This window comes from Haliotis cracherodii, unplaced genomic scaffold (assembly GCF_022045235.1).
Source record: "Haliotis cracherodii isolate W230 unplaced genomic scaffold, xgHalCrac1.p SCAF_3, whole genome shotgun sequence".
NCBI classification, from domain to species: Eukaryota; Metazoa; Mollusca; class Gastropoda; order Lepetellida; family Haliotidae; genus Haliotis; species Haliotis cracherodii.
In genome coordinates this window covers 38,798,929-38,822,778 of record NW_027266286.1, presented here as the reverse complement: position 1 = coordinate 38,822,778, position 23,850 = coordinate 38,798,929, and the positions used below count along the sequence as shown (strand labels likewise).

Genomic DNA, 23,850 nt, shown 5'->3' with positions numbered 1-23,850 from the left:
TAACCAGCCAACCCAAGAAAGCCTCTCAACTGTGTCTCTGTCTTAAGAACTGCCCAACTACTAACAGCTGTGATCTTGTCAGGATCTGGAGCTATCCCTTCCTCCGAGACAATGTGTCCAAGATAACAAAGTTTTTCTTTGAAGAGTTGACATTTTTCAGGTTTTAATTTCAGATTATATTTGGAGAGTCTGGTCAGCACCATCAGACGTTCTAGAGATTCTAAAATGTTGTCCCAAATAGAAGAATGTCGTCTAAATAGATGAGTAGAGTTTGGAAAGTTTCTACGCCAATAATTTTGTCCATCAGTCTCATAAAAGTACAAATGGTATCCAAAAATACTCGTACAGGCCACCTGTTCCTGTCAGAAAGTCAGCGGCTATCTGATTAAACCCATGGGCGAGATCAAGACTGCAGAAGTATTTTGCATCCTTCAATACAGTATGGGCTTCTTGTATCTGAGGTAGAGGGTAGGCTTCTTTCAGAGTTTCCGCATTCAACGCAAGATAGTCACAGCAAACTCTCAGTTTACCTCCCTTCCGCACAAGCACAAAAGGACTGGATGACTCCCTGATCACGCCCTTGTATAATGGTATATCTAATGATTCGGTATCTATATACTTCTTGTCTTGTCAGTGGCTTGGGGGTATACGTCGATGTAGAATGTGAACTGGAGCATCATCAGGTTTCATAATTCTGTGCTTGATGACGGCGCTGTATCATCCTCTCCGTTGCTTAAAGCACTGGCACGTTTGACAATAACTTCAGTCAACTGTTCCTGGTGGGAGGGGGGGAAAATCGCTGTTAACTTAATGTTTCATGAGATTTTGCACCTGGTTGGAATACCTCAGTAACTTGAACTTCATTTAAACTGACGTCAATTATCTCTATTCTGGGCTCCACTACAGCAATGTTGAGTATTCTTACAGGTATACCTGGCCTTAGATAGATGTCCTCATCACTGAATTTGGCGACTTGGAAAGGAACTCATCCAGTTTTGTCAACTGTCATCACTGTTGGTCCAAGCACTTATCCTTTAGGGAGGGGTAGTGAAATTTCCTCAATAACAGTTGTTTAGGGCTCTTTGAGGACTTGGAGTGATCTTGCAGGTATAAGTGTTGGTTTCTTCCCAGTTGTCCTGACCATGGCATCACTTCTTGCTGTTGCTAACTCATTGTAGTACCCCAAAAGGTCTCGGACTTAGTCCTCCACAGCAAGGCTGTCCGTTTCTAAAAGGGATTTCATGTCTTTTAGAGCATTTGATCCTAAAAAACTCCAGGGACTTCTTATTTTCTTTCTTGCATTGCTGCTTCTAAAGAGTCTTTAACTACAAGGAATCCTATAGATTTGAGTTCATGGCCAAAAGTAACTACAGTAGAACACGGATATAACGAACAAACGGATACAACAAACTGTTAAAAAATTCCTGATTTATCTCCTATATAATATCATATAAAATTTACAGATATAACAAACTCTCTACCACCTATTAGTGACGTGTTTACTGAGAACTGAGAAATCTCACTCAGTGTCAATTGTCACTGACAATTGGCTGTACGCAATCAGCTGTGAATCAACACAAACGTGGCAAATCAACACAATTGGTGGCGGATCAACCTTGTTAAACTTAAATGAATGTTATGAAATGTTATCAATTGAATGCTATGAAGTGATCACTGCTGATACAAGTCAATGCTGCAATTACGTGTATTGTGTTTTGTTTTACACAAGTTGGCAGACGTTTCTGAGCGAAAAAGTTTATAACGAACAGATTTCTCTGGTCAATTGTAGTTTGTTATATCCATGTTCTACTGTATATCCAATACCAGATAGCCCCAGTAGGGGATGTCCTGTCCATTGGCAGCCTTAATGCTGATCAGTCCTCCAATGTCGACGATTTCCTTTCCATGTAAGTAATCCCTGTAAAATGATTCTGTAATCATTGACACCTGTGCTCCGGTATCCACCAGACATGGGATCTTGATCCCATTGACATCACTAATGGTCTCCGGACATCTCCCTACTAGTCTATGTAAGAGTGGACCATAAGCATTGTTTTCCTCAACCCCCACAGTGAGATTCTTGTGGGTTCTTGGTCTTCTAGGAAGGGAAGCAGATCGGTCTGGACAATCTTCGCCACACTCCCAGCAAGTCCAAGTCCTTTGTCGAGTGTTGTTGGTGAGGACCTCTTGGATCTGTTTTTGCTGTTCCTATATCATGGCCTCCTGTCTCTTCAAGACGTCTTCGAAGTTTGTCCGATGTTCTTGATAGTGGACATTCTTTTACTTTATTGGAGTGTTGCCATGCCATTCAATAAGGCGATCCCTCAAGTCCAGGAAACTCATACTGGGGTGCTCAATAGTTAGACACCTCATCTTTTGTTTTTGGATGTTGTTCTCTACAGCTTTCGCCAGTTGACCTTTTAATGCAGACTCTTTAATTCCGCTGAAGGTAGGGTCAATTTTGATATATATGTCAATAAGATCGAGTAGGGCTGCAACGATACACCTAGGTCACGATACGATACGTATCTCGATACGCTACGATACACATAGTGACAAGAGAAAAAAAGAGATAAATGAATTAAACTTAGTTTATTAAAATGAAAAATTAAATGAAAGTGAATGAATGTTCATGAGTCATAAAATATATACTGTAATGTGTATTTTAACGAATCATCTGCCATTTCCATGTAATGGCTAGCAAACAAAAAAGTAACAGTCCTACATATTTGTGAGTTGTGACTAGATGGTAGATTCTAGGAGTAAATACTAAATGTACCATTGTCCAGTAACTAATGATTTGCCATTTTCATGTATAAAGGCAAAAAAAACAATTAAAAACAATTATAGCAACAGCCATGTTATACACCATTTGAAAGGTCTAGATCTAATCCTAGTGTTTATAAATATGAAAGTTATGTTTATCACATTATTTAGATAATGCATTGACAACTTAATTAAGTTCGTTGTAAATAAAAAAGATGTAAGCTAACACATTCATAACTAACGTCCAGATTAAGGACCAAGGAAGCGAAAATTTGACGATTTGGGGCAAATATAAGATTTCAAAAGATCTACTTATTTCTTTTTTATTTTCATTGTTTACATAATTGGAAAATTATTTTAAAAAGAATTATGAATAGTATCTGTTTTCACTCATTTCCAGATAACAGCGGCTGTCCGCTCAGTAACATGAAGAAATACCTCCGTTTTTGAAAGCTTCATATGAATAACACGTTCGTCGAAGACTGACATATGACACATTGCTAGAAAGCTTGTTTTTCCATCTACATGCTCGTAACATTGCCTGGAGTCTTTTCGTTGCTATAACATAAGATTTAATTGGATAAAAAATGGTTCCTAATGATGCTTTCTTGCCGAAATCTGCTACAAGGTTCATGATTGGTCAAATTTCAGCACATGACCTGAGGCAGGCAATCAAATTACAAATTCTCGTGTATGATGAATTTCAGATTTTTACGAAATATTTTGGTTAAATCGTGTTATTCTGAACGTTTTAAGCAGGAAATCGCCATCTGTATTAAAAATATGCAGCTTCGTGGATGCATCATGCTAGGTTACAAGCTGTGACAAAGATTTTTCATGCATATATTTTGGCATTGAACATCGTGTCCGAACCGGGAATTCGAGGCGACGAAAGCCGAGATGTCATTTGTACTAACAAGTGAATTGCGATGCATCGGTGTCCGGGATATCGTTTCAGCCCTAAGATCGAGGGATACGGTCACCAGGTCCTGTCCAGACGATTGATGATGAGAGTAAAAGCGGTGCTGAGTTGACTGTAAGTCACATCTATCTCCAAACACTTTCGGGAAGATTCGTATGATTTTGTCCGAAGAATTCCTGACGCCTCATCCCCGGGCGAGGATTTCCTGTTGGGCTCGTCCACCAGGATTCTCTCACAGCAGAACTGCAAAATCTTCGGTCTTCAACTTACAGATTTCTGCAGCACATTTCACATCCGAAATCCACTCTTCTAATGGGACATTTCCTGTTGGGTTGCGTTGTCTTTGAAAAGAGCTATCTGTTGGCCTGTTGACAGGACACTGGGCTTGTTAATCCTTGCGGTCAAAACATCCAACTGTTCCCTCTCTTTCAGCCTCAGGACCTCCAACTGCTTCTCGACAGATTCCATCATTTCAGCAGACTGTTCAGCTTCCCCCTGTGAGTTGAGATGACTTGGACTGGCAGACCCAGATATCTTAGCTGTATGACCCTCCCTCACGTTGACTTCCTCATCACAGTCACCCTGGGGGCTTCACATCACTTCTGTATCCTACTTCTGACACCATGTATATAACGTTGGAATTCAGCACAGAAGAGTGAATGGTTTCGTCAATGTTTAGCTATTGGCATTCCGTGAAGTCCAACATGATGAAACAACTAAGTTGTGGCTTCGTTCGTGTTGCGCTCTAAAAAATCTTTTCATACCTCGCACCTCGGCAAGCATGGCTATTGTGGTGGGAAAAACTTTGAAACAAGTGTATCATGGGAAAAGTTGTGACTTTTTTGGTAATTTTGGTCAATTTAACAGTTACGAAACGTGAGAATTTTTTCTGCTACTGCTGCATCATATTTTAACAGTTTATTAATTAAGTTTAACAGCAAATGTCGAATTTTGTGAGTACTTCTGGAAGATACCGACGATTTACCGGAACGCTCACACTTATTATGAACTGTAATGTTGACTAGTTTGACTTGTGATTGGCAATATTCTCGAAGCAACACCTATCGGATAATAATATCCGATAAACTGGAGACTTTTGTCTTCAACATGGCAGTCGCCTCAAAGTGTGGCCATTTTGAAGGTGTCCCAAATCCTTACCCACTCACCTCTCTTTTAGGCATGTGTGGCCTGGTATTGGTTTGAAAATGCTCTTGTAGATATTGTGAATTGTTCCTCTTCTCGTCTTAGCATGCTTCAATCCCTCTTGCAGTTTGAATGCTTTAACAATGCATTAAAAGAGATTCTGAGCAGGTTCACCAAATTGTCTGTGGGAGATAGTGCTGTGACCTTTCTTGTAGAATAAATTGGCTGGAGACCCCTTCCGGATTGATTATAAGTTGTGTGCTGTATCGCTAGTTCTTTACAGCTACATGGTCGTTCATGTAACGATGTCATACGTGAAAACATGTAATGCCTGTTATGGTGTGTTTCCCTGCTCAGTTCTTGTCTAAGCAGTGTTATAAAATCTTTATTTCACTGGATGCCAAAGGTACATATATGTCCCTCCTCTACAACCCTCACTTTGAAGTCTAATAAAATTCAAAATACATCACCCACACAAATACACTTCCCTGGTCACGGGTATCTGTCTTTTATGAATTCACCATTGATCATTCCAAAACGTCTGCCATAACCCTAGAAAGGTTTAGAATGTTTTGGAAAATACGCAAACACGAACGCCAAAGTGAACTTTCCGCCATATTGGATAGTGTTTACAAAATCACGTTTCAGGTACACCGGTAATGAGGGGCCTGTAACATCACATATATTTCAAACTTAGCTGCGATACATACATCCTTGAATTCCTCATACATTTTAGAATCAAATGACCAATGGTCTTTGTCACCAATAATAAGTGGCTGGATGAAATCAAGCAAAATAAGTTAGGTGTGAAAATGAACGCTGTGCTAAAAAAACTGCACTTGTTTGAAATGTAAACATAGTAAAAATACAGATTTTACACAGTGTAGCATTTTGTCCTATTTTGAGCTATTCATTCGTCTATTCGTTCAAGATATTGGCTCAACATATGCATGGGAAGAGCATCGTAGGAAGAATTAGGGAATTTAAAATAGTTACATTGCAATGATTTGATATTTTCAACAGAAATTGTCAAAGTTACCATTCTGTGTGACGCCATGACTGACGCAAAATCACGCACAACGACAACAGTATTTATCGGAATTTCTGAATATTTCCATTTGTTTCAATGAAAATTATAACAACAAATAACAGTACATAGATTGTCAGAATGTTTCTGATTACTTACATGTCACATTTATGTTGATACGATCCCTGAATCAATGATCATTGTATCATGCTGTTTACAGTTTCAGTTATGATGTAGATTTTCCATATCTGTTGTACATTTTTTCACACAGTTAATTTCACTTTGGATATTTGTCAGTGTTCAAAATGATATCATACGTAAATATAGGCCACAACATGTATGAACGAACCTTTGATAATCTCCTGTTTGTTTGAACATTGTTTACATAACAATTGATAGGTTTTTAGTGTCGAATATGTTATTTCTTTCCTTTGGACAAGTGATACAAGATGAAGTGTAAATGTAACTGCAGCATGTATGTATTTCTTGGGATGTGTAATTGTCAATATTATAAGTTCATATAACCAATGTCCAGGGGAGATATATTAATCAAAATACCAGTGTTGTCTTTCTCCGACGTTATGAAAGACATAAAACCAGCCATGACGTCAAATGGAATGGTGTTATTTTTTTCGTATTTCATTACATTTAATGATAAGGCTAGTTCTCCATTAATAATGGTGCAACATTAGTCAAATTACACTTACACAAGCTATATTTGGCATTGAATGTATGTCGTTATACATACACATATAACTCCATTTGATATATTGTTATGTTCTTCAGATATTATGCAGTATTTTGTTCGCTCACAGATTCCGTAAAGCTTCTAAATAATAAAAAAATCGTTGCACAGTACTTTTATCGGTGTACGATAAAAAGCGGTGAAATTTACTGTTTTTCAACGCAGAATAAATTCTCGGACAACACTTAGAAGTGTATTTTTTAAAAGCGGTTTAATATTTGCAGTTAAATATACACCATCAAATAGGACATATTTTATAGCCAGAGTAAGATCCAGTGCCGCGTGAGCGCAATTCTCACATAACCTTCACTTTTCCAATCTTGGCATCCAGAGGGTTAAGCAGCAGTTTACTTGTGTATGTCTCACAGTTGGACTACAGGTTAGGGTATCTGCCCCCTACCATCCAATGCATAGTGTGACATAGGATAGATTTAAAAGGGCACTGATCTAAAGCAATTCCCCGGGACTGGTTGTTGCCTTTGTTGTTGTTTTTTTCCCGTGATTACCCGGATGATATAGCAGAAACCTAGACAAGTTCGCAACCTTTGCTTTTATTGATACATATAAAATATTATATTGATCGCTGTGAGGAGCTTGTTGTTATTGCATTACACGCGGACAGTTTGAAGTTTGAAGACATCTCACATGTTGTCTTATCAATCACAACAAGCTGAGATGAGTATTTAATCTAACAATGCAGCTTATGTTTGTTGTTTCTGTGATTTGATATGATATGAGTATAATGCCAGATCTGTGTACGATATGTTTTTTCACAACCGGAACAAAAGGCAGAATGGTTTCGATCACATACAATGAACGTTACAAATACACACACGTGTACTTCAAGTTGGAATTAAATCTCATCAGTTTATTTGTAACTTTATCTGCTTTAACGCACTTTTAGGGGGTAATTCTTCATGCATTTTTGGGAGCCAAGGTTTACCCCGCTGTGCATCCGGAGTAGGGGTACATCGAGGAGCGTTAAGTCAAGGGATCACTGTAGTATAAGGGCATATGGTCACATTGATCAACAAAATGAAATACAGTTTTGGAAATAATAAGGAAATGTAGGTATCTTTGTGGGTAGCATCAGTAATGGTGACAAAGTTTTGATAAGTCACTTGCTTGGTAATTGTTTGATTTCCGTTTACACTATTTTGACTTGCAACATGAAGTAAATATTTCTCCCGAGCATTGCTTTTTTTATTGTGTTTATATTTTTACAGTCAAAATGTGCAACATTTTCACTTAGGAAATTTATTAAATGCCTGAATATTCAGTTATTTTACAAATTGACTGAAAAATCTGTCCATCTATATTATTATGACAACGAATTCCAAATTTTTTTATGTTTAATATCATCACCAAGAGACTGATAATGTTACGATGAAAAGTACATTTCTATATTGTTTGGCTTCTAATCCTACATAATAATCTATTGTGATGTTTTTAGGCCCTTTTGATCATCTTAATCAATTTTAGTCAATCTGTTAAAGAAATGGACAGATTTTTCAGTCAAAATGACTGAAATATTGACACATTTTTTGAATTGCCTGAGAGAATCACATTTTACAAATTGACTGTAATATATACACGCTTCCAAAGGAAAAGACTTGTGAAAACGTCTATTACGCATCAAAGAATTTCCCCACCAAGACGTAGAGGGACAAGAAGGAATCTGTCCAATGCTACAGGAAATGAAGGAAAACAAAATGCAAATATCATAATTACAACCTACCAAATTTATGTGTATAATTTTAGGCAGCTTCCTTGTTCGAGGAATGTATCTGTAAATATCCACACAGGAACAATATCCCATAGTCTGCAGCTGTACAAAGAAACTTATTCCATGTCACATGTCTCTAACAATGAAATATTTTAAAATATATTTATCGTTTCGGGATATTATAACCCGTGTTTGTTTCTCAACTGATCACTTAGTTTGTTTCAGGTGTTTCACAAAGGTGTCAAGCCTCAAAGGTCGACTGAGAAAGTCCATGTGACAACTATTTTCATAACGTCCACGGTTCCTAAAAAAATCCATTGAGTTAGATAACAATGACCAATCAATCAACGTATTATCGGTTAACCCTTTGAACAAAGTAAGTTGTTTTTACATCGGCACTTCACGCAAGGATATGAGTGTATTCCCTTTGTTTTAGTAAACCTAGACAAGTAGTATAGGTAATGGGGGTTCTGCCGCAACTCCACTGGAGCTGGATTTATTACCTATACTGCTACTACAGATGGCATTTTTTATGCCAAAATGATTATGCGATTCAACGATAGTCATGAGATTAAGTTAAATTGGCTCTAGCTCACCAATACCTGGGGCCAATCATTGCTTTAGATGAGCCTAAATGGTAATAAATATATTCTTCATTATTTTTATCGATAAAGCGATATTCAACATTTTTATTAAGTTCTTCGTTCATTTTACTAGGAGACCAGACTATATAACTACACTCTTCTTGTAAATTGATAAGAAACAATTGATAACCAACCGTATTTGGTTTGTTTGACATTACTGATATAATAAAACCTTGTGGTAATTCTCTCCATTTAATAGTTTTTGTCCATTATTATATATATTTATGTAAGCATTTGTCTAAATGTGATCAAATGATAGTAAGCAATCTGTTTTTAATCTCCAACCAGTTATTTGGTTTTGGCACGGAATAATTGATGCGCTTGTTGCCTCCCCTGTTCCATGAACTTTTTTTTCTCGTCTTCGCTAATACCACTGGTCTTATGAGATTTTGATCAAATCTCCTGCTTCATTTCATTGTATTTGGTGAGTTCCGACAGCACTAAACGAAACTCATCCTCGGATATCTTACAATCGACCATTGCTGTCCAATATGATCCTCAATGCTGTTCAACTTTGCTTCGGCGAGTATTCGAATACTATCGTGTTTTAATGCTTTCTTTTGCAACCTACGAGAAATGAATTTTATGGCTATTCCTGCCAGTCCTGAGACTCCGGCACCTATTTCCATGCCGAGCACGATAGGCGCGGCGATTATAGTTGATAGTAAACCGACACAAGCTACACCCATGCTAGCCGCTACAAGCGCGGTGTCAACTCCGTCCAGAGCATTCACGGCTCTGCTATACTTTTTATACAATCCAAGTCTAAACTCCGGCTCCTTCTCTATTCGATGTTTTATGTCGCTTATTTGATGTAATCGAAATCCATCAACAGTTTCCATCTTTTCAATTGCTTCATCGAGCGCTGGATATAAACTCATAGTGTATATTACGAATATATAATAGTCTTTAATTGGTCTTGCTTAAATGTTTTGAGAGTATACATCAACCTTATCAAATGTATATTATAAGGCAAGAATATCTTAGTAAGAGAAATGCTGTCACTTTTAATAATTTGAACCCCCTCGAGGGTTGCAGCGGGTGATGCTCCGATATGAATAATACTGCAACGTTGACGCTCGTGTTTCTTGAGCCATTTAATCGATAGACCTGGTAATATTTCGAAGGCATCGTCCGGTGCATCTCCGAACAAGACTTCAATAATAAGCGTAGAAATATTAGGTATTGCACTCAAGTTATCTTCAATATCATCGAATTCTGTATTCAAATGTAAACTAACATTTTTTACTGCTGGACGACTATATAACATATGACCTGGGTTTTCTGGCAGGGGAGAGACTTAACACACTTTTTCGTTTTGACGGGATATAGGCCGCGAGTACGATACCACTATTTATTATCTTAGTTAAATTATGTCCCTTACCCATCATCACATAAGGTGGGGTAATGACGATATTCAATAGCCACTCTATGTTTGCTTCGACCATAGTCCATTTATTCTCACTGTTCCGAATAATATTGTACGAAGTGTTTTTATGGAGTCTACTAACATCAACATGGCTTAAATCTTGGAATGAATTTCTTAATGATAAAACGGAAAATAATTTTACTAACCCAGGATTCCGTTCTACCACTATTATATTTTTCATTTTTCACTGGAACACTTCTGAGCAGAGTTGAAGGACTTTCTAGTTGAATATTATCCGTCGTGCTTATTTGATCAAGATGGATACACAACTCTTTATAGGGAACTAAATCGGGTAATATATCAACATGTGAAAATCCAAGTGTAAATGGTAAGTTACCTTAAAAAAAAATGGTACCTTTTTCTCCAGGTTCGAATTTCACTGTCCCATTCGACTCATTTTGTGTGAGACTCATTCCATTAGGCTTAAAAATTTCATCGTTTAGTGAGCATACGCTGTAATGCCCATCAGGTATAGTAATGACTTTTTTTTCATTGATATAAGCATCGTATTATTACCTCTTATATTGGTCCACAGCGGGTAATACGTTACATCACAGATAGCTACTTCGAGTTGTCCATCCGAGTTATCGATAGTACGAAGCAGTTCAATAGACTGACCATTTGTTATTCCCGGGAGTGTAACATACATATTAAATATACAATGATACTATATCATAACTTAAATATGAAATCGAGATACATTACTAATCAATCGATTATAGTAACTGCCTCTGGTGCTGAATTTTTAGTTAAATTCCCCGATATCTTTGAAAAGTACAGGGTCACGGCAACTAGCGATAAAATAGTGCACGATTGGTTTCACAATCCGATGCAATTTTGGCAGAATCAGTTAAACTTTGCCATATGGTGTGCCACAACAGGATGTGGCGTATCTCTTTATGCTCCAGGATTTGAACTATATAAGTCTGTTATAACATTTCACGTGTACTATCAAATTAGACGTATACTTAAAGAAATTAGTGCTCCATTACCGCAGGATCGAGCGTGGAATTCCACAAATAATAATTATGATAGGTCCGCGTATGAGCGTATTTGTCAGGAATTTAATGTTTCTACGAGTAAAGATTGGCATATTAAAGGAGCAAACCATGGTCTAGGTGTGCCGTACGCAGAGGAAAAAATAACCGTCAAAGAAGAAAGCGGTTATGTATATAAAAAACTTGATATTCCTAAGTTGCGGCGTACCAGCAAACTTTACTCAAGAACATATGATCATTGGCATAAAACCAGTCATTGGTATAAAGGCTGGGAACTTTATACTAACGATTGGAGAGGGGATATTATGAGTTTTAAGAGTGGGTGTATTTATATTGTTAAAAAATTTGTACAACTGAATGATGACGCTTGGAATGAATTTCTTAATGATAAAACGGAAAACAATTTTACTAACCCAGGATTTGTAAGAGTTAATGAATCGATAAGAACTTATGTATGGGCAATTCTCGGTGCACAATCGCAAACACGAACGGGAATCATCGGTACTGGGACGGTGCTCGATGCGCAAAAACAGTTTGTCTCAAACGTGGAGGACGCTCATTAATGCACCAGTTGACATACCATCGTCTATAAAGCGTTTTCAAGATGCATTACAGTACGCTCAATCCAAAGTGGACTACGTTTATGCACCGGGACTATACATGTCTCCGAGTAATATGGAACTTAAGATGGTCAAGTGATAGGTTATCATAATAAAATTGTTATCGCTACCGATAAACAAAAACCAGGTATAAATTCAGATATTAACGTCGAATTAATAATGCAAACAATCACGGGCGAAAAGGGAATAGTCAAGCCACAAACACCACATGTTTCACAAACATCTACTAACGCACAACCACAATTACCACCACATATTGCAGCTAAAAATCAACAACATATCGATGAAAAAACAGCGCTTGTAGTAGGTGGAGTCGCGTCTGGTTTACTCATGATTTGGTTAAATAGTTCTTAGCGAATACGTACAACAGCCCTGCAATTGCTACGTTCAGCCCCCACAAGTTTTGACTAAGCCAAGTGGTGGTCTTAGCTAATAAATTCAATAGCCAGGAAACAACACTCCCTATTATACCGGGAAGTGCGGCCGCAGCTTTCTCAGCGAGCTTTCCCAGTGCTGAACCTAATGCTTTTAAATGTTTTTTTATCCACTCTTTTATATCATCACTGGGCGGTGTACCACCACCTGTACTGCCACCGGTTAACGTGAGAGTCAAAGTCGATATAATAAATCCCAACGCAGTTAAAATACTGGCAATTGTTATTCCCTGTTCTCTGAACAATGTTTTAATTTTATCGGCCAGTGTAGTGTCATCGTTGAGGACTTGATCGATAGTTTCTCGAATTCGACGGATTTGCGAACGAAGTGCCTTTCTATTACTGGAAGCTGCTTCGAGGCGGGCCGATCTTTTGTCTTCTAAGTTACGCAATCTTTCCGCTACGCGGCGTCTACTGAACTCATCGCCCGGGTATTTTAATGTTGTTCGAGGACCCCTCCGATGCGTTTAAAAGAAATACCGAGAAGTTCTGCAATCCCAAGATTACAAAAGTAGAATTGACTATCGAGGGCGTTCCTAATCAACTATATAGCCAAGGAATGCTAGCGTATCACCAGTGGGATGAGATTAAAAAACTTCCTTCTATAAAGCGCTCCCCGGAAGTTAACGCAGTCGTGAAAGATCTGTCTCTCGGGAGTGTATCAATGGGTGAATACCTCACCACGAAGTACGCGCTATGGCTTGACATGCGAACAACGGACGATGACCAACTACACAGCAGTGGGAGGAGAATAGAAAATGCTAGCTAGGGTGCCACCATACAGATAACGAAGCTTCAGGAATCAGCTGGTAAATTAAACATATATTTGTACGTGATTATGGATGCGTAACTTAATATACAGAATGGGAGATTCGTGCAAGCAATCTATTAATAATCTTTTACCTAAAGATCCGCACTGCGCTATCATATGCAGGCAAATGGGCTGCGGAAAAACAGCTTTTATTCTAGATATTTTACCAAGGTCATTATCGGGACGTTTTCGATCATATTATCATTCTGTGCCCGACTATAAGCGTTAATAAAACATACCTATCGAGAGATTGGGTAATGAATGACGACGGGGTACACAGAGTCGATCCGGGCGATCGTTTACAAGACTCTCTCCGAGTATGTCACGAAAAATACAAAGGAGAATCAACCCTTTTCATAATAGACGACTGCAGCGCTAGTAAAGAATTAACAAAAAAGAAAGATATGCTATCGTATTTAGCATTCTCCGGTCGGCATACTCAACATAGCGTTTGGGTACTTACTCAAAAATACAACTCTGTCCTGAAAGATCTCAGAGAGCAGACCAAATGGGTAGCGTTGTTTCATTGCAAAGACAGAGATTCATTTGAGGAATGTTTACGCGAAAATGATGTCATTTATACCAAGCTCGAACGAGATAAAGTCAGAAAACTTTTATCGGCAATGAAGCACTGTAAACTCGTATTAAAAACCGATCAACCAGCTGCTTATGCAATTGCTTACCAAAATGTAGCAAAATGTAGCAAATATGGCAAAAATGTAGCAAAATTATAGGAAAATTATAGCAAAATTGAACATTAGCGGTTAATATGATATAAAATGTGGTTCGAAATCATCATTCTTTCGCAACAGTTCATTATTACGGGTTTTATTGGATATGTCATATTATATTATGTTAGACTTAAATATCTCCTTAGGTATTACATTATGGAATGCGACGAACAAACGCTCAAAGAATCTGATGCAGATCAAAATGTTGATAAATCTTTAGATAAACATAGAGAAAGACTCGCGGCTTTGGTAGCCGGTGGAAAATGTTCTCAATATTTGGGAGAAAATTATACCAATCGAAAAAATTGATAACATGACCGACGAAGAGATTAAAAAACTTAACGTGCGTTACGAGTCTAGACTGGGAGCTACCATGACTAAAACGATAGGGTCGGCTATATTACAACTATACACAGTCGTAGCTAGTACGTTTCTACCTATCCCGACAGAACATCGCCTGTATTTATGCGAATCTCTCGAGAAAGACCCATTCATCGAACACGCTATAAGCTCAGTGAGCTGTGAGTTTTATCACAGATACGGAATGTTTTTAGCTCCACTCACCACAGCTTTAATAACGGCTAGGTATTGTCAATTTAAACATACGTGCCCACTTAATAATATAAATGGAGAATCAACAGGTGACACCCCAGATTGTGAACGAAACTGCACAACAGATTGCGGAACAACGAGTGAATGAGGAACCACCACCAGTGAATGAGGAACCACCACAAAAACAACCCAGAGTTACTAAGAACCCCATAAAAATAGCCGCAGGAAGAAAGGGAGGACTCGCGAGGAAAGCAAAATTGATAAATAATTCAAATATTTATCCGATTAAAACATGGGCACTAGTAGGAGTTGTTGGTATAGGGGCTGTATGGTTGTTTTATAAGACCGGAGAAGAGAAAACATCACCCCCAACATCATATAATGCTATAAGAAGCATAACTACTCCAGTTACAGACGGTAAAATGTTGGTAAACGCAACGTATCATTCAGCGGTCGTCACCAGCTTGGCCATTGGCTATGCTCGTATGGCTAAAATGATTACTAAAGCCACACCTCCCAAGCTAGATTTTAATAGTTATGATATACCAATGATGGTTCTGGATATTGGATTGGCTATGGCAACGAAGGATATGCTAGTCAAACAAGGACTTATCCCGGAAGACATAATGAAGTAATTAAACATTTGAATATTTTATATTATTGAAGATGGCAACAATTGCGATGATGGTCGGTGGAGCTATTAGAAATGCTCTAGCTTTTTCAGGGAGTAATTATTTATTTTCTAGTATGATGGAATCAAACGCTAAAGAAGTTGAAGAGGAGCGTAAACGACATAATGAAGCAATGGAACAACTCCAAGCAGCCCAGTCACAATATACTCGGCAGAGAATGAAGAGATTAGATTTTATTCATGAAAAACTGATTAAGGAAGGACATTCAATTCAAACGTTTAAGGATGTCGAATCTGCCATGCACGAATACTACCTCGTTTATGGGAAAAAACTAGACCCAATACCGAGACCAACAATGAGTCAGTTTTATACACCGTCAGAGGCTCCGAAAGACCGCGAGGTCGCATTTGTGATTATTGGGTTATCTGCTGTATTGATTTTCAGCTATACAATAGCTACGCAGTGACAGCTGTGGCTAGTTAGGAGAGTCAGAGTGACAGCTAATCTATAAATCAATATCTCAATAGTGTAGATGTGATTTGCATTTAGACAAATGATATGATAAATGTATAAACCATGAATAATTACAAGTTTACACTCATGGGTAAGACGACTCTATGTAACCGACGCTGTGTTGATGTTTACTGCGGCGTACACAATTATTACATCAAGCACGGAAACATAAACTACCGTATTCGACGTAATAAGCGCCCTGCTCTAATAAGCGCCCACAGCGATATTTGCTAATATATTGGCTAATGAACAATCTCAGTAAGCATCCCTTCCAATTGATTAAGGTACACAAGACTTATATATTTGTGTAAAATAGGCACTCGTATGTCATATGCACCCTTAATTATGGGCAATTAAATCCTGGAAAAAATATCTGTCGTATATAAACATTTCAGGCTGTCAGCATAAACCACGAAATTTACGATCTTTCAACTCAAAATAATATCCTAATAAGACCACCCTATGTCTAATTTTGAGAGCGCCCTGGGCGCTTATTACGTCGAATACGGTATACGTGTTCTGAATGTGGGATAGGGGTCAAAGGTCGTTATTGTTTATGTAAGAAACACGGTGCTGATAGGGTCAGGAACCAGATTATTTATGCTAGGAAGAGAGATTACATCAACGAGAGGAATAGGTTGGGGAGAATACGTATTTAGATATATGAAAACAACCAATTAGACATTTGTCTCATTTTGCAAATACCATTTAACCACAATGTTTTTTGTCAGAGAGTTGAAGGCTATGGCAAAGCAACGTGGTCTACATGGATATTCTCGAATGAAAAAAGCTGAATTGATTACCCTACTAGGTTTGGAATACAACAAACCCCAGACTGTTAGAGAACTCAAAGCTCGAGCGAGAAACAGTGGGCTGAGAGGTTATTCTCGAATGAGAAGAGCTGAATTGATCGCTTTACTAGATAATAATGTTGATATTCAACATAATGATAATAATCTACAACAACAAGAATTAATATTTGTACCCACATTCGCCGGCGTTGATAAATATCTAAGAGGTTGGAAGATGGATATTAATTCCAACATGGATGTTAACGATATTAAGCCCATCATATCCAGCAAAATTAACGAGGAGTTAGATGATTTACATAGTATAAAATACCAGCTGACGATTAAAATGTTATTGAGTAAAAGTAACACAGACGATAGCACCGAATATACCGAACCATATTTCCGTAGCAATCAAGAAGTTATAACCGAATCCGATACTATAAACGCATCATTAGATACATCAATTCAGAGGATACAGGAAACTTTAGAACGTTGGACTAATACAGGTTTGGGTTGGGGTGTGGATAGAATCGATAGTTTATATTTAGATATAGCAAATTATATGCCCTTCAAAGGTGGTTCTTATATAGATTTATCTCCGTATTATAAGAAGAAAAAAGCCATAATTAACGTAAAAAATAAATCCGATGACTGTTTAAGAATGATGATAAGATCTGCATTGTTCCCCGTAGATTCTAAAATTGCAAATAGACCTTCTAGCTATCCTCAAAACGATGGACTCAACTTCGATGGTATAGACGAACCTACACCAATATCACAAATTGATAAGGTGGAAAAGCAAAATGATTTAGCTATAAATGTTTTCGGACATTCTAAAGGAATTGTTGTACACAGGATAAGCTCCGCTCCAGAACATATCCCTAGAATCAATTCATTTCTGATCGAAAAAGATGGAAAGTATCATTATACGTGGATAAAGAGTTTAAACAGGCTATTATACGATCAAACTAAACATAAGGAAAAGAAATATTTCTGCGAAAGATGCCTACATGGGTACAGCAGACAAGATCTATTAGAAGCGCATAAAGAAGACTGTAGAGGTGTTGGACAGAATGTTATCAGGATCGATATGCCTAAAGAGGGAAAAAATATATTAAAATTTGAACATTATTGTAATCAAATGCCGGTACCGTACGTAATTTACGCCGACTTCGAAGCGCTTATCAAACCCATAGAAAATACCGAACGCAATAATCAAGAGAGTAGTTTTACGTACAAAACTCAAGAACATATTCCTTGTGGGTTTGGATATATAGTTGTAAGGTACGATGGGAAAACAAACACTCCCGTGATTTACAGAGGTCCCGATGCAGCGGGAAAGTTCCTAGAATATCTACAAAACGAAGAGAGAATAATCAGGGAAACATTATCGTGTAAGAAACCCATGCGTATGACGAGGGATGATTGGAGGGCCCACAAGAAGTCAACGAGTTGTCATGTTTGTAATAAACCCCTGAATGGGGATTCCGTAAGAGATCATTGCCACGTCACGGGTAATTATCGGGGAGCCGCGCATAACGAGTGTAACTTGAAACTAAAAATGAATTCTCAAACAATACCCATCCCTGTTGTGTTTCACAACCTTAGGGGATACGATTCACATCTCATTATGCAAGCTATCTCAAAGACCGACGGCGGTTTAACGTGCATTCCTAACAATATGGAAAAATACATATCGTTCTCGTTGACTAAACCTATAAATTATAGGGACAAGGATGGGAAATCTAGAATTAAGCAAAGCAATGGGCCTAGATTCATAGACTCCGTACAGTTTCTGTTATCTTCCCTGGACAATTTAGCTAATGCGAACAATCCCGATGACTTTGCGATAACAAATCAATATACAGATAAGATAACTCGTCATTTGTTGCTGAGAAAAGGTTTATATCCTTATGAATATATGGATGATTGGTCTAGATTCGAAGAAACTGAATTACCACCCCTTGAATCATTCTATAGTAACTTAACAGAATCTAAAATAACAGATACTGATTATGAACACGCTCTGACGGTCTGGGATAAATTAGGTTGTGATAATTTAGGCGATTATCACGATCTGTACTTAAAAAACGACGTACTGTTACTCGCCGATATATTCGAAATATTTAGAAAGACGTGTTTAAAACAATACGGCTTGGACCCGGCATGGTACTATTCCAGTCCCGGAATATCGTGGGATGCATTGTTGAAGAAGACCAGCGTAGAACTAAAACTTCTCACAGATTACGATATGCACTTGTTTATTGAGAAAGGATTAAGAGGTGGTATATCGATGGCGTCGAAAAGGTATTCTAAGGCTAATAATAAATTAGTGGAAGGATACGATCCTAGTAAACCCGACACGCACATATTATATCTCGACGCTAACAATTTGTACGGATGGGCTATGAGTCAACCTTTACCCACGGGTGGTTTTGAATGGGTCGATGATTTCAATGTGAATAATAATGATGCGAATAAAGGGTACATACTAGAAGTTGACTTGGAATATCCTTACATAATGATCATAACAGTTATCCGCTAGCTCCTGAAAGATTAATGGTTAATAAAGATTGGATGTCGGAATATCAACGCTCCTTGATGGGTAATAGTAGAAAAACTCGTACCAAATTTGATGGATAAGACAAAATATATAGTTCACTACAGAAATCTCCAGTTGTATCTATCGTTAGGTATGAAACTTAAGAAAATACACAGAGTTCTAAAGTTTGATCAAAGCCCTTGGATGGAGCCCTATATAAGGCTGAACACAGATTTAAGAAAGATAGCTACCAGCGATTTTGAAAAGAATCTATATAAGCTCATGAATAACTCGGTATTTGGTAAAACTATGGAGAATCTAAGGAAGCGTGTTGATGTTAAATTAGTCAGATCTAATGAGGAAGAAAGACTCAGGAAACTTATAGTCCGGCTTTTAACAGAAGCAAGATATTCGATAACGACTTAGCCGCGTTGCACATGCAGAAGAGTAATATAAAATTCAACAGACCAGTGTACGTCGGTATGAGTATTCTCGACTTGTCAAAACACTTAATGTATGACTTTTATTACAACTAACTTAAGAAGCAATACGGCGATAGATGCGAGGTGTTATATACCGACACAGATTCTTTGTTGATGGAAATACAAACCCAGGATGTGTATAAAGATATGGCAGAAAAAATAGATATGTACGACACGAGCGATTACCCAAAAGATAATCCACTGCACAGCGTAGTAAATAAAAAGGTGTTAGGTAAGATGAAGGATGAATGTGCTGGGACTCTTATAGCGGAGTATGTCGGATTAAGACCTAAGATGTATTCTATAAAAAAAGTCCGATAATGGAGAGATAAGAAAAGCTAAAGGTGTTAAGAAGTATGTGGTAAAAAAGCATATCAAACATGAACAGTATAAAGAATCATTATTCAATGGTAGAACGTTCAAACACGAGATGAACTCTTTAAGAAGTTACGATCATAGGATATATGGATTAAGAATGAACAAGACATCATTATCCCCCTTAGATACAAAGAGATGGATTGATAATGATGATGTAACTACCCTTGCTTATGGTTATGGTGTTAATACCGTACCGTCCGGAACTATGAACAACTCTTCTCGTACAAATGCCCTACCCGGTCCATCTTGAAGATAATAAAGAATAGGCTCTCCTTCTTTCATAACCAATCGACTAATGTTATACGTTTTAAGGGACCATATGGGATCGGTTGCACGACGTAGGCCTCCCTCGAGTTCACCGGGCTGGTATAAATATCTTACCCTTACTCTATCCGGAAGTTTTTGTTCTTTGCCTCTCCTCGGTGCTGAAGATTCGGAAGTCACGAATTTCATTTTAATCGCATCGGATGGTTTCTTCCCTATTAATCTCGTTACTTCATTATTCAGCGCTGATACAACGGCTGATAATCGTGTCACCCATTCGGTTGATCTCAATCGCTCGGATTTCATTTCTATCCCATACTGATAGCCAAACAAACGTTCCGCTAATGTCCTGTTAAATCTTTCGACGATAGCTTGACTGCGGTGGGCCTCTCTTTCACCACGGACGATTTCGACATCGTGCTTTGTTAACAGTTTAGTTACGGTCCCATAAACTCGCGACCGGGATCTACTTGAAATAGCTTAGGCCATTTAAGAGGTCCACGTTTATATATGCGGCTCAGTGCATTAGCTACTTCTGTTGAATCTTTCGAGGTTAATGGCTCAGCCTCTTTGTATCGACTAGCCACATCCACTACTGTTAAAGCGTATTTATACGTTTTGCGTTTTACCTTATCATGGGGAAGAAACAAGAGGTCAGCCTGATGAACTTCATTCGTAGTAAAAATATCAAACTTCTTCCTCGGTATATAACGCGAGGCCGGTAAATATATTTGCCACAACACTTGTTTCTTTAACCAAGCTCCTATACCTTTCCAATATCCTCGTGGGCTATAGTAAATTTTTTTCATTATTAATTAATATTGATGTTTCGTTTAATACAACTCATGACTATCGTTGAATCGCATAATCATTTTGGCATAAAAAATGCCATCTGTAGTAGCAGTATAGGTAATAAATCCAGCTCCAGTGGAGTTGCGGCAGAACCCCCATTACCTATACTACTAGACATGTAAATACTCACTTTTGACATCCACTGTGCAAGAAAGCAGTGATTAATCAATCAATGTATTTTCTGTTTATCCTTTGATGATTAGGAAAGGTCCGATAATTTACAAAAAGTAAATCAACTGATCATTCATCTCTTGCTGGGCTGCCACGTGCATATTACATAACACACATTTCACCTCACTTCAAACCTGGATTTAGATTGAATAATTACCCCAGACACAATAAATGCCAAATGGGAACCTTTGTCAGGTATTCTGAGTTACCTGCTACCACTAATTATACATGTAATAAATTCATTAAATGAGCATGAAGTGAATGACGACAAATACACAAGTGTAGGGTTATACCAGAAAACGTGGATGACAACAAGGGTGTAGTAATCGTATTATCGACGCAATCCGAAATCCGAAAATGCTTTCACTGCATGGTTACTTTTTTTATTATTAAACTATAACAATCAGGGGTATTTCCAAATGACAACATCCGATGAGCTCTGCCATTCTTTTTGTCTGTTTGTTTAGGCTGAAGAAATTAATAAACATGTGCCCTTTGTCGAAATCTTTACAGATCACGGTTAACCAGTGTTCAAAAATGAGTAAAACAAATATTGCCTCCAAGTTTATTTAGCTGTCCGTGCAGACGGGAGCCCAGTCTCTTGTCACGCCTCAGTTGCGTTGCGTATCATCCGGGTACTCACGGGGAAAAAACAATAACAAATTCAACAACCAGTCCCGGGGACTAGTTATATACTATAGTGTTAATCCACAATAAATTGAGTAAACCCAATTTAAGGTTCAAACTTCTCTCAGCCCGACAACTTGTAAGTTGCTTTTCCTACATACACATGAAACCTTTTGATCTTTAACAGTGTATAAGTGTGATTTCCTAAACCAGTTAATTGCATTGTAAGTTACGGGTCTTTTTATTATAATCTTCTTTATCTCCAAATAAGTTGTTTTCATTAGGTACATCTGTAACTATTTAATCTTCCGAAAGTACCCTTCTTTGCCTTTCTAAAACAACATCGTAAAGAAGCTAATGAGTCTTCTTAATTACAGAAGGACTATACCATTATTACAACAGGTAAACTCAATCAGCCATGACAACTCTCTGTAGATGTTTTGGCATGTAGAAGTTTTGGGAGTGAACCGGAAAATACACAAGGTGATTTTAATCCCTGCATGTAAAACAATGCCTAGCAGAACAAAAAATACAATTTAAATGGTAAATCAATTTGTACTGACCAAGTTTTTTTTTCACCCGTTGTTTACCGGAATTCGCTGAAGGGGTACGGTGTAATGTTTTTCTGCTCATAAGGCCAGACCAATTTAATTGCTAGGATTACAGATTTTTCAGGTAAAGTGGCTGAATGGAGGAGGGAATGTAAAAAAAAATAAAAGTACTTGAGAGAAAATTTTTTTGCAGGTATTACGGATTTTAGGAGGCAGGAATGCTGATAGGAGGAAATAAAAAATCCAAAAAAAAATCCCTCACTTGTGCCACAGAAGCTACAAAAGTATTTCAGTATTACCCAACATGCATGTTGCAAGCAATGCACTATAGTCCCTTTATCTAATGACACTCCTTACTGATGACCAGGGTTTACAGGTATCTTTTGGCAGTTTTCCACAAGCAGGTAGACTTCAATAACAAGCTTTTAACTTATTAAAGTTTTATTGTATTTTAAAAATATAAAAACAATGTGAAATACACTGAAATTAAAACAGCACATGGCTTCAAAACAAATATACATTTGGCACATACAAGTACTTGAAATACTCTGTCCAGTATAACATAATCGTGTTAAAGGGGCACTGATCTAACGCAATTCCCCGGGACTGGTTGTTGCCTTTGTTATTGTTTTTTCCCAGTGAGTACCCGGATGTATAGCATAAATCTAGACTAGTTCGCGACCTCTGCTGCGCCATTCGTAAGCGCATTAGTCACTTTTATGGGTAGTAATAAGGGCGTATGGTCACATTGATCAACAAAATGAAATACTGTTTTTGAGATAATAAGGAAATGTAGGTATCTTTGTGGGTAGCATCGGTGGTGACGAAGTTTTGATAAGTCAGTTGCTTGGCAATTTTGCGATTTTCGTTTACACTATTTTGACTTGCAACACAAAGTAAATATTTCACCTGAGCATTGTTTTTTTTATAGTATGTATATTTTGTTACTGTCAAAATGTGTAACATTTTTTTTATTTTTTTATTAAACGTCTAAATATTCAGTTATTTTTCAAAGTGACTGAAAAAACCCATTTCCATCTGTATTATTATAATAACGAACTCCAAACATTTTGATGTTTAATATCATCACCAAGAGACTGAAAATGTTACGTTGAAAAGTACATGTCTATGTTGTTTGGCTTCTAATCCTACATAATAATCTGTTGTGATGTTTGTAGGCCCTTTTGATCGTCTTACTCAATCTGGGCAGATTTTTTTAGTCAAAATGACTGAAATATTTGCACATTTTATAAATTGCCTGAGAGAATCACATTTTACAAACTGACGGTAATATATACACGCTTACAAAAGAAAAAGACCTGTGAAAACAACGTCTATCGCGCATTGAAGAATTTCTCAACAAAGACGTAGAGAAACAAGAACGAATCGGTTCAAAAGAAGGAAAACAAAATGCAAATACTATAACTACAACCTACCAAAGTTATGTTTATAAATTTTAGGCAGCTTACTTGTTCATGAATCTATCCATGAATATCCAC

General features: G+C 37.6%; 1 protein-coding gene and 1 pseudogene across 1 annotated transcript in view; one reads left to right on the top strand and one right to left on the bottom strand.

Annotated features, from left to right (window-relative positions):
- Positions 1-23,850, top strand: part of LOC139475817 (synaptotagmin-1-like) — a 147,175-nt gene that overhangs the window by 5,171 nt on the left and 118,154 nt on the right. The gene's annotated exons all lie outside the window — the stretch shown is intronic.
- On the bottom strand, positions 1,807-5,562 carry LOC139475413 (uncharacterized; annotated as a pseudogene).